At 38.0% G+C, this 10,110-nt stretch overlaps 1 pseudogene; it reads left to right on the top strand.

The window, feature by feature from the left end:
• Positions 1-8,221: 8,221 nt before the first annotated feature.
• Positions 8,222-9,801, top strand: LOC123239576 (annotated as a pseudogene).
• The last annotated feature ends 309 nt before the right edge of the window (positions 9,802-10,110 follow it).

The following is a 10,110-nucleotide window of genomic DNA, read 5'->3' as shown; positions in this document are numbered from 1 at the left end:
GAATAATGCTGCATTTATGTTCTTCAGTTGTATTTTCTCAATTTGATTTGCCATCATTATTGTACAATTGTGAACAGTTTTTTGCTGACAGAGGCATGCCTTTTATTCATTTGAATATCTTGTCTTTACCTGAAAAGTCATCAAAAAGTTCATTGGCAACATCAAGTATGAATATTTTGGCATACTCCCCATCTGTGAATGGCTTTCTGTTTCTCACAATTGCTAAAGTAGCAGCAAAGCTAGCCGAATTCCAGTCACCTTGTTAGGTCCAAACACGGAGTTGCTGCTGACTATCTTGCACTCTGCACAGTAGTTCTTCAAATGCTTTCTTCCTGCTCTCCCCTGCAGGATATTTCAATGCAAATGTAGTATAGCATAGGTCAAAGTGTCACTTTATATTTGACCATTTCATCGATAAAAATTTTTCATTGCATATTAGACACACTGCAGAACCTGCTCTCTCCACAAAGACGAATTCCTCTGTCCATTTCTGCTGAAAAGTACGATACTCGTCGTCCTTTAATACTTATCTTCTTCTTTTAGCCATCTTCTTCAATAAAAGGGTTTCTGCAATTAGTTAGCTGACTACTTTATTAAAAGGAAGGAAAGTGCAGTTCACTTTAATTAGAAAATTTGAAGTTAAATACCAGCAAGGGCCTGTCCCCTTCTCCAGCTATGAAAACAAAAAGAAAGAAAAACATCCAATTCAAGCTATTTTATTAATCAAAAAACAAGACAATGGGGCACTATAGTACTGATATAACTGCACACATACATATAAAACTCCTTTCCACTAAAAAAATTGCTGAAATAAAGAGAGAAAAACTCAGGGAAGAATACTTTTTCCTTTCCCTCTTTCAAGTCAGGCAACAGGAGAAGAAAAAGCTGCCAGCCTGCTGCTTAAGCCATTTGGCCACATAAATTAAGTAGGAGATCAGGGGATTACAGAAAATAACATGACTTGTGTGCAGGTAGTGGGGGAGGAGGGTACCTTTTCATGGAAAACTGGCCAGGACACATCACACATTTCCTGGTACAGGTGTTTATCAGTGCTACCTACTCAATTATTCTGTATCAAATGAAACAACTACTGGGGAGAAATGCTTCTCACTAATGAAGCATATGTAAAGACGTAATCTGACTATAGTTCCACTTTAAGAGCAGGTAGAAAAGTTAAAAACAATAACAATCCCACAAATAGGGAGTGCAGACCCCATGAATAGAGCTAACAAACAAGGTGGTGTCCTTACTGAAAAATCAATATAGCAGCAGAACAGGTAAAACAAGTGAGACAGTTCCAGGGATGGATTGTAAATGTATAAATACACTGAGATAAAGCCATGTAAATCAGAGGCAGAGGGGTAACAAACAAGGCAATGTCCTCACTGAAAAATAAATATAGCAGCAGAATAGGTAAAAAAAAAAGTGAAACAGGATTGTAATGTATATATGGACTGAGATAAAGCCATGTAAATCAGAGGCAGAGGGGTAGAGAATGTAGACAAAAGTGATCAATCACTATACAGAACCCCAAGATATCAGTAACAGGTGTGGAAAGAGTAAAAGGAGAGCAGAAGGAGGAACATACAGCACACCTACCAAGCCGAACTAAAGACCAGGATTTGTCTCGCGTGGCAATATCAACGATGGAGCCTTCTATCTTAGAAGATAGTTGCGGTACTGCAAGTTACATGACATGTGACATCATGACGTTGATATATCACGTGACACACGTCATGCATAAACTGTTAGTTACCATGCTGCGGTTCGTCTGTCAGTGCTCACAGTGCACGCTCCTGTAACAGTGCCTGAAAAAAAATTGACTTTATGGCTCCTGCAGAAAGAGCCATATCTAGCCCTCAAAAGAGCCATATATGGCTCAAGATCCATAAGTTGCCAACCCCTGAACTAGAGGATCATAGTAATTTACCTACTGTATTAGATTCTTATTTCCTTATTTCCTCTCTCTCTTCTTAATCATAAATAAACTTCCATAAAAGTCAATTTTGACTTGAGGTTATTCCTTAATTGGAGAAATTTCCCCTGGTGACCACCTTTTAATATATTGAGCCCCCAAACCCTCCTTTTCCCCCTTACAATATATGTATGTATGTGTATAGGGTGTTCTGAATTCTGTGGGCTTGGGAGTTTATTATATACTGATTTCAAACAAAGAACACAAAAAAGAGTCACAGCTGTGAAGGGGTAACAAATCACACATAACCCATTGAAGTCTAAAGAGTAAAGGTACAAAGACAAATGGCCAAATTCCAACCACCAGTTTAGTAGGGGATAACTCTGGGAGCGGAAATACCCCATGGAGATGCTCACCAATTGAGTTCTGCTAAAGGAGCCAGTTCTAATCTAAGTATGCAATCTTATCTAAGTAACATTTGTTAGGATTCAGGATTCTCAATTATCAAGGAGAGGAATCATCAACTCAGTAGATGCTGGTCTACCACTTCAAAGCTCTCCAATAAGAATTCTAAGAAAGGTGGGGATCTAAAACTGAGTCAAAAGAGGAGCCTCAGATTTTTATCTTAGATGGCCCATTCTGTCTGCGTCCTGACATGCAGTGCAGAAAAATCATACACACAGTTTTACTTGCCAATGATTTTGTAATGGGATCCAGATAAAATATCTGTTACAGACTCTGTTTCTCTAAATGACTCCTAATAGCCTCTTGGAGGGATCAAGTTGTTTTTGGATTAACCTACCTGCTGGTACCAGAGCTTTTTGGGGCTCAGGTGACCAGAACCAAACACAAAGACTGCCTCAACCTGGATTGGTCACATAGGGAATCCAGATAACAGGCCCTAAATTTGATCCTATTTCTCCAATGGCTTTCTACATCCAACGGCTCTCAACATGTGTGTGTGTGTGTGTATATATATATACCAATTTGAAAAAAATAGATTTTTGCCGATGATATGCTGAAAGTTTTAATTTTGAGGTTTCTTTCAGGAGTTAATCAATCAATTCTATTTTCATTTTGCTCTCTGGTTCTAAAAGAACTGCTTCATGTTTTTTTCAAATATATTATCCAAACTCTCTTTTTGATCATAGCTTTCAAGCAGTTCAGTAATTCTTAAATAATCTCTTCATGATCTGTTTCCAGGTCAGTTTCTTAAAACATATTTTCTTCTATTTATTCAATTTTTAAAACTGTTGTAAAATTTCCTGATATCTCATGGAATTAATAGATTCTATTGGTCTATTCCCCTCCTGGCTTTTCTTCTGACTGTCTGGACTTCTAAGCCCACTATGTCATTGGTACCATCTCACGCAAGATTTTCCTTTAGTGCCTTTTGGCCTCCACACAATGGAATATCCCTTGTCCTCTTTGACTTTTCTCATTCTAGAACATTCTTTTGCTAGTTCTCTTCTCCCATGCATGAGTTTCTCCCATTAAAGGAAGGACCCAAATTGGTCAACCTTCATTCTTCTCCTAATGATGCCTCTGACTTCCCAGATTTTGTCACCATGCCTCAGCTACTCTCTCACCCTGGATCTTCCCTCAGTGCCTGAGGCCTCTTCACTCTGGAACAATCAAACATCTCTGATATTTTCAACCTGCAATATTTCTCCACAAGACTGGCCCTCATCTTCTATTGAGAACTTCCTTTTGGGAAAGTGTTCATGTCAACCAACCTTAATTCTCTTCATGATATGGTTTCTGACTTTCTTTCCTTCAATACTATTCCTGGTCATGTTGAGATTAAGATAAACTGAAGAACAAAGCTTAAACCATGATCAATTTATTAACAAAGTATAAATTTGCCAATAAATAGGGTCTCAAATACCTCAGTTAGCTAAGATACCAAATGAGGGCTGACATGATTTTTATGGACAAAAGGAAAAGCATCCAAAAACTAGAAGATAGTATAATAGATGGAGGAAATAATATGATTAGTTACAAAGTCGGGATCATCAAAGATTTGGGGGACAATATGGTTGGTCCAAATTAGGAATGCAGTGCTAGCGTCTACTCCTCCTTCCATTTTGTTGCCGTAGAAATCTCCTTCATGGTGTCCATCTACATGACTAGTTAGTGTTTACAATGATAACAGACTAGACTTTCTTGAAAGTTTGTCAGAGTTTCAGAGATAAAAATAGACTCTATTGTATCCATTTACTTCCTTCAAGGATAATAGATTTCCTTGACACAATAATGGAATTGTGATTAGCAGGAAAACTGAATTTCTAAACTTAACTCAGAGAAAATAAGTGATCTATAGGAAAGCTGAACTTCAAAAACTTAACTTGAGGACAAATAAAATGCGACATGTCATTCTAAAAAATGTTAGTAATTATACAAAATGAAATCAACTACAAAATAGAATCCATTTGATTTCATTTTGTATAATTTCTAACATTTTGTAGAATGTAGAATGTAGAACACCTCACTAGTTTTTCCACTTCCATTTATATGTTTGTTTCCTTTCTCCATTATAATGTTTATGTTCCTTAAGGGCAGAGAATGTTTTTTCTTTTTTGCTTTTATTGGTGTCCCCAGCACTTTGCATAGTACCCGACTCATAATAAATGTTTAATACATGCTTGTTGTCTTTCCTATTTCCAATTTGCAAGGATTCTGTTGCTTCAATGAGATTTTGTACCTCTTCTACTATGTTAATAATTCTTTTAAGTCTTTCCTCTATAGGTCATATTTCTTTTCTATTTCTTTATTCTAATATTTATTTCATTTATAAAATAATTTTAACATTTATAAAATATTTTACTTAATTTTTTCAAGAATTCTTGTTATTCTTGTGTCTAAATTGTATTTTTTCTTCAAAGTTTTACTTGTAGATGTTTTAGATTCATTCTCTTCTTTGGGGTTTATGGTAGAATTATTTTTGTCATTGTTGTTGCTAACTTACTCTTCCAATCTTTTTCCCAAATTGAGATTTTGTACTAAGGCCACAATCTGCACATTTCTGTAGGGAATAAATGAACCTTATATGGTCCTGTCTTGTATATTCTTGAAAATTGATACAATTTTCTTCTGGTGCATATTCTTCAAGGATTTCAGAGATAGCTTAGGCTAGGAACCTATAAGATTTCAGAGCTTCAAAAGTTATCTAATTTACAGTACCACCAAAATTAATTCACTTACTCAGAGCCACACCAATCCGACTATCAAAGGATAATTTCAAAGAGCTGAATAAAATAATAAAATGTATCTGGTTGGAAAAAAAGTAAAAAATATCAAGGAAAGTGCTTAAAAAAGAGAGAAGAAAGAGAACCTGATTTCAAATTTTATTACAAAACTTTATCAAAACAATTTGGTACTTGATAAGAAAAAGGAGGTTGATGAGTGGAATAGATTAGATACATAATATACAAAAGTAAATAAACACAATTTGATAAGACCCAAGTTTGTAACCACTGGGGCAAGAATTTGACAAAACCTGGGGTGGGGGGTGGGGAGGACTGGAAAACAATTTGCTAGAAACTTGGTGTAGACCAGCATCTCACATTTTTTACCAAGATAAGCTCCAAATACATACATGATTTATTATAAAGAGTAACATCAAAAGCAAATTAGAGGAACCTGGAAGAAAACAATTGCCAGATCTATGGATAAAGGAAAAATTGATGACCAAACAGGAGATACAGATATTCACAGGAGTTAAAATGTACACTTTGAATTATATAAAATAAAAATGTCTTGCAGAAAGAAAACCATTTCAGTTAAAAATAGGAGAGAAGCAGGTCAGTAAGAAGGATCTATCCCACTAGAGTGGGAGTGGAGTACAGACCATCATGTCAAGGCAGGCTCCATTTCAGCAAGCTAGCACAGACTTTGGAGACTGATGAATCAGCACCAAAGGCTTCTAGAACTCTCAGGCACAGATGATAAGAGGCTTAGACAATTGGTCAGAAAGAGATTACAGAGGTCCATTTGCTGGGTCTAGATGCAGGATTCTGTGAATTGTCCATGCACAGATCTATGTTGCCCTTTAGATGGCCATTTCAGGGTGAGGAAAAGCACTAGCATAGATCAAGGCTTGCAGCTAGAAAAGGCAGGGGACCCAGGTCACAATTCCAGGGTGGAAAAGAGTGCCTGCAGTCACTCACAGACAAGAGCATAGGCCAAGAGAGTATTAAACACATCTCTCCTTAGATCATACAATATTGAAATAATTGAAAGCTTCTAGATCCCTAGAGCTAGTACTGAAGGCAGGTATGCTGCCTGAAGCTTGGAACAAGGCCCCATTCACAAAAAAAGAACCACCTGTATTAGCTTTTTAAGTTAAAAGAGAAAAAAGGCTTAGGAAATAAGCAAACATCAACAAAAACGAAACTCAACAAAGTAAGTGATTTGGGTAACAGGGAAGACCAAAACAAACAACTCAGATGACAAAAAAAAGTCAATTTTGCTACACCCAAAGACTCCAAGAAAAATATGAATTAGTCTCAAGCCCAAAAATAATTACTTGAGAAGCCCAAAAAAGGATTTTAAAAATCAAATTGGCAAGAAATTAGAATGATGCAGGAAAATCACTGAAAAAGAGGCAACTAGGTAACTCAGTGGATAGAGTCAGACTGGAGACAAAAGGTCCTGGGTTCAAATCTGGCCTCAGGTACTTCTAAGCTATGGGAACCTGGGCAAGTAAACTCCACTTACCTAGCCCTTATTGTTCTTTTGCATTAGAACCTATACTTAGTTTCAATTCTAAGACAGAATATATAAGGTTTTTTTTTTTAATGAGTTAGCAGCTTAGGTAAAGAAGGCACAAAAATACTGAAGAAAATAATACTTTAAAAAAGAATAAGCCAATTGTTAAAAGAGGCACAAAATCCTTTGAAGAGAAAAGCTTACAAAGCAGAATTGGCCAAATGGAAAAAGATATATTGGAATCTGCTGGGGAGAAGAACTTCTTGAAAAGTAAAATTAGTCAAATTGAAAAGAAGGTACAAAAGCTCACTTGAAAAAATATTTCCTTAAAAATTAGAATCGGGCAAGTAGAGACTAATGACTTCATGAGACAACAAGAAACTGTCAAAGTCAAGGGAATGAAAAAAAAGTGAAATATCTTATGGGAAAAAGAACTGATCTGGAAAATAAATCCAGAAAAGATAAGAATTATTGACTCTCTGAAAGCTGTATTTGAAAAAATAACTTAGACACCATCTTTTAAGAAACTATCAAGGAAATCTCCTGATATTCAAGAACCAGAGAGTAAAATAGAAATTGAAAGAAATTACTTCCTACAAAAGATCCCCAATTGAAAATTTCTAAGAATGTGATAGCCAAATTACAGAACTCTCAGGTAAAGGAGAAACTATTATAAGCAGCCAAAAAGAAAAAAATTCAAATATATCATGGTACCATGGTCAGGATAATACAAGACTTGGAATCTTCTAAATTAAAAGACCAGAGGTCTTGGAACATGATATTCAAGAAAGCAAAAGAGCTATAGTATATATGCATATATCTACATACTCAGATATATATATCTGAGTATAATCCTTCAGGGGAAAAATGGGCATTCAAAGAAACATAGAACTTTTAAACATATCTGATGAAAAGGCCAAAGTTGAATAATATATTTGACTCTCAAATACAAGACTCAAGAGGAGCATAAAAAAAGTAAACAAGAAAGAAAAATCATAAGAGATTCAATAAGGTTAAACTGTTTATAACCCTACCTAGGAAGATAATATTTGTAACCTCTAAGAACTTTCCTCTTTTTAGAACAGTTAGAAGAAATATACACGGAGAGAGGGCAAGAGTATCAATTGAAATAATGGGATGATATCTAAGAACATAAGATTAAGGTGTGAGAAAGAGGAATACATTGGGAGAAGGGGAAAAGAGAGAAAGGATGGAGTAAATTATTCACTTAAAAGAATAAGAAAAGAGCTTTTACAGTGGAGGGGGAAATGGCAGAGGCAGAGAGGGGAGCACTTGAACCTTACTGTCATCAAAATTGGCTCAAAGAGGGAAGAACATACACACTTAATTGGGTATAGAAAATTATAATAGCCTATAGGAAAGTAGCAATGAGGGAGATAAGAGAAAAGGGGACTAATCAGAGAGTGGGGGAGCCAGTGGTCAAAAGCAAAACACTTTTAAGAATAAATAGAACTAGGAAGTCCCTAGCTCAGGCAGCCTGAGCTCCAGTTGCCGCCGCCGCCACCACCGCAGCAGCAGCATCCGCACCCACAGCCGCATTCTCAGCAGCTGCGTCTTGCTATCCTCATTGCCAACATGTCCCTTTCCAACAAACTGACCTTGGACAAGGTGGACCTGAAGGGGAAAAGGATCATCATGAGAGTGGATTTTAATGTTCCCATGAAGAGCAAAGAGATAACCAACAATCAGAGAATCAAAGCTGCTCTTCAGTAGCATCAACTACTGTTTGGATAATGGAGCCAAGTCTGTTGTTCTCATGAGCCACTTGGGCCAGCCTGATGGTATCCCTATGCCTGAGAAGTACTCTTTGGAGCCAGTGGCTGTGGAGCTCAAATCCTTGATGGGCAAAGATGTTCTGTTTCTGAAGGATTGTGTGGGTCCAAAAGTGGAGAAAGCCTGTGCTAACCCACCCAATGGTTCCATCATTTTGCTGGAGAATCTCCGCTTCCATGTAGAAGAAGAAGGGAAAGGCAAAGATGCTTCTGGGAACAAGATCAAAGTGGATCCAGCCAAAGTAGAAGCCTTCCAAGCTTCCCTTTCTAAGCTGGGAGATATTTATGTCAATGATGCTTTTGGTACTGCTCACCGTGCCCACAGTTCCATGGTGGGAGTGAATCTGCCCCAGAAAGCAAGTGGTTTCCTCATGAAGAAGGAGCTGACTTATTTTGCCAAGGCCCTGGAGAGCCCAGAGAGGCCCTTCTTAGCCATCTTGGGCAGAGCTAAAGTGGCGGACAAGATCCAGCTGATCAACAATATGCTAGACAAAGTCAATGAAATGATCATTGGTGGTGGGATGGGTTTCACCTTCCTCAAGATGCTCAACAACATGGAGATTGGAACTTCTCTTTTTGATGAAGAGGGGGCCAAGATCGTCAAAGACCTGATGGCCAAAGCTGAGAAGAACGGTGTCAAGATCACCTTGCCTGTTGACTTTGTCACAGTGGACAAGTTTGATGAGAATGCCAAGACTGGCCAAGCCACCTTGGCCTCTGGCATCCCTGCTGGATGGATGGGTTTGGACTGTGGCCCTGAGAGCAGCAAGAAGTATGCAGAAGCTGTGGCCCCGGGCCAAACAGATTGTGTGGAATGGACCTGTTGGAGTATTTGTATAGGAACCCTTTGCACGGGGAACCAAAGAGCTAATGAACAATGTGGTGGAGGCCACCAGCAGGGGCTGCATCACTATCATAGGTGGTGGGGATACTGCCACTTGCTGTGCCAAATGGAACACTGAGGGCAAAGTCAGCCATGTGAGCACTGGGGTTGGTGCCAGTCTGGAGCTGCTGGAGGGCAAAATCCTCCCTGGGGTGGCTGCTCTGAGCAATGTCTAAAGGTTAGCACTTTCCTGTCTGCTGGTTCCTGTGTACAACCCATCAAACTTGATCCTGCAGTGCTTCCTTGTCCCTCTCTCCTTGGCATTAGACAAGTTTCTCCCTCAAGACTCAACCAGGGGCCAGAAGATGGGCCAATGAGAGCCCCAGAAGCAACTCATCTCCTCTTGTTTCCTGGGTGTGCCTGTTGTCAAATCTCACCTGAACTTCCTTAGTGTGTCTAAACTATTGTGATCTGTAGAGTATAATATACGCACATATTTATATTTTGCCTTTAGAAAGAAAAAAGCTAAAGCCGCTGTTAGCCGTACTCTATTGAAATAGTTTATTCAGCTTTGTCAGCAGCTGTTTTTGTCATTACCCACACTATGGAAACAAGAAGAAACTCCATTTTGGGGTGGAGGAAGGTCGACCTGTTAAAATAAACATTTCATAAAAGTGCCAAAAAAGAATAAATAGAACTAAAGGGGAGAGCATAGGATAAACAGGGGGAAATAGAATAGAAGTTAATATACACTAATCATGACTGTAAAAATTTTTTACAAGTCTCCCTAATGAAGGCCTCATATCTCAAATACATAGAGAAACTGACAAATATTTAAGAACACAAATCATTCCCCAATAAATAAATAG

The sequence above is a fragment of the Gracilinanus agilis genome, chromosome 3 (genome assembly GCF_016433145.1).
Source record: "Gracilinanus agilis isolate LMUSP501 chromosome 3, AgileGrace, whole genome shotgun sequence".
NCBI classification, from domain to species: domain Eukaryota; kingdom Metazoa; phylum Chordata; class Mammalia; order Didelphimorphia; family Didelphidae; genus Gracilinanus; species Gracilinanus agilis.
This window is presented reverse-complemented; position numbering and strand designations above follow the sequence as displayed.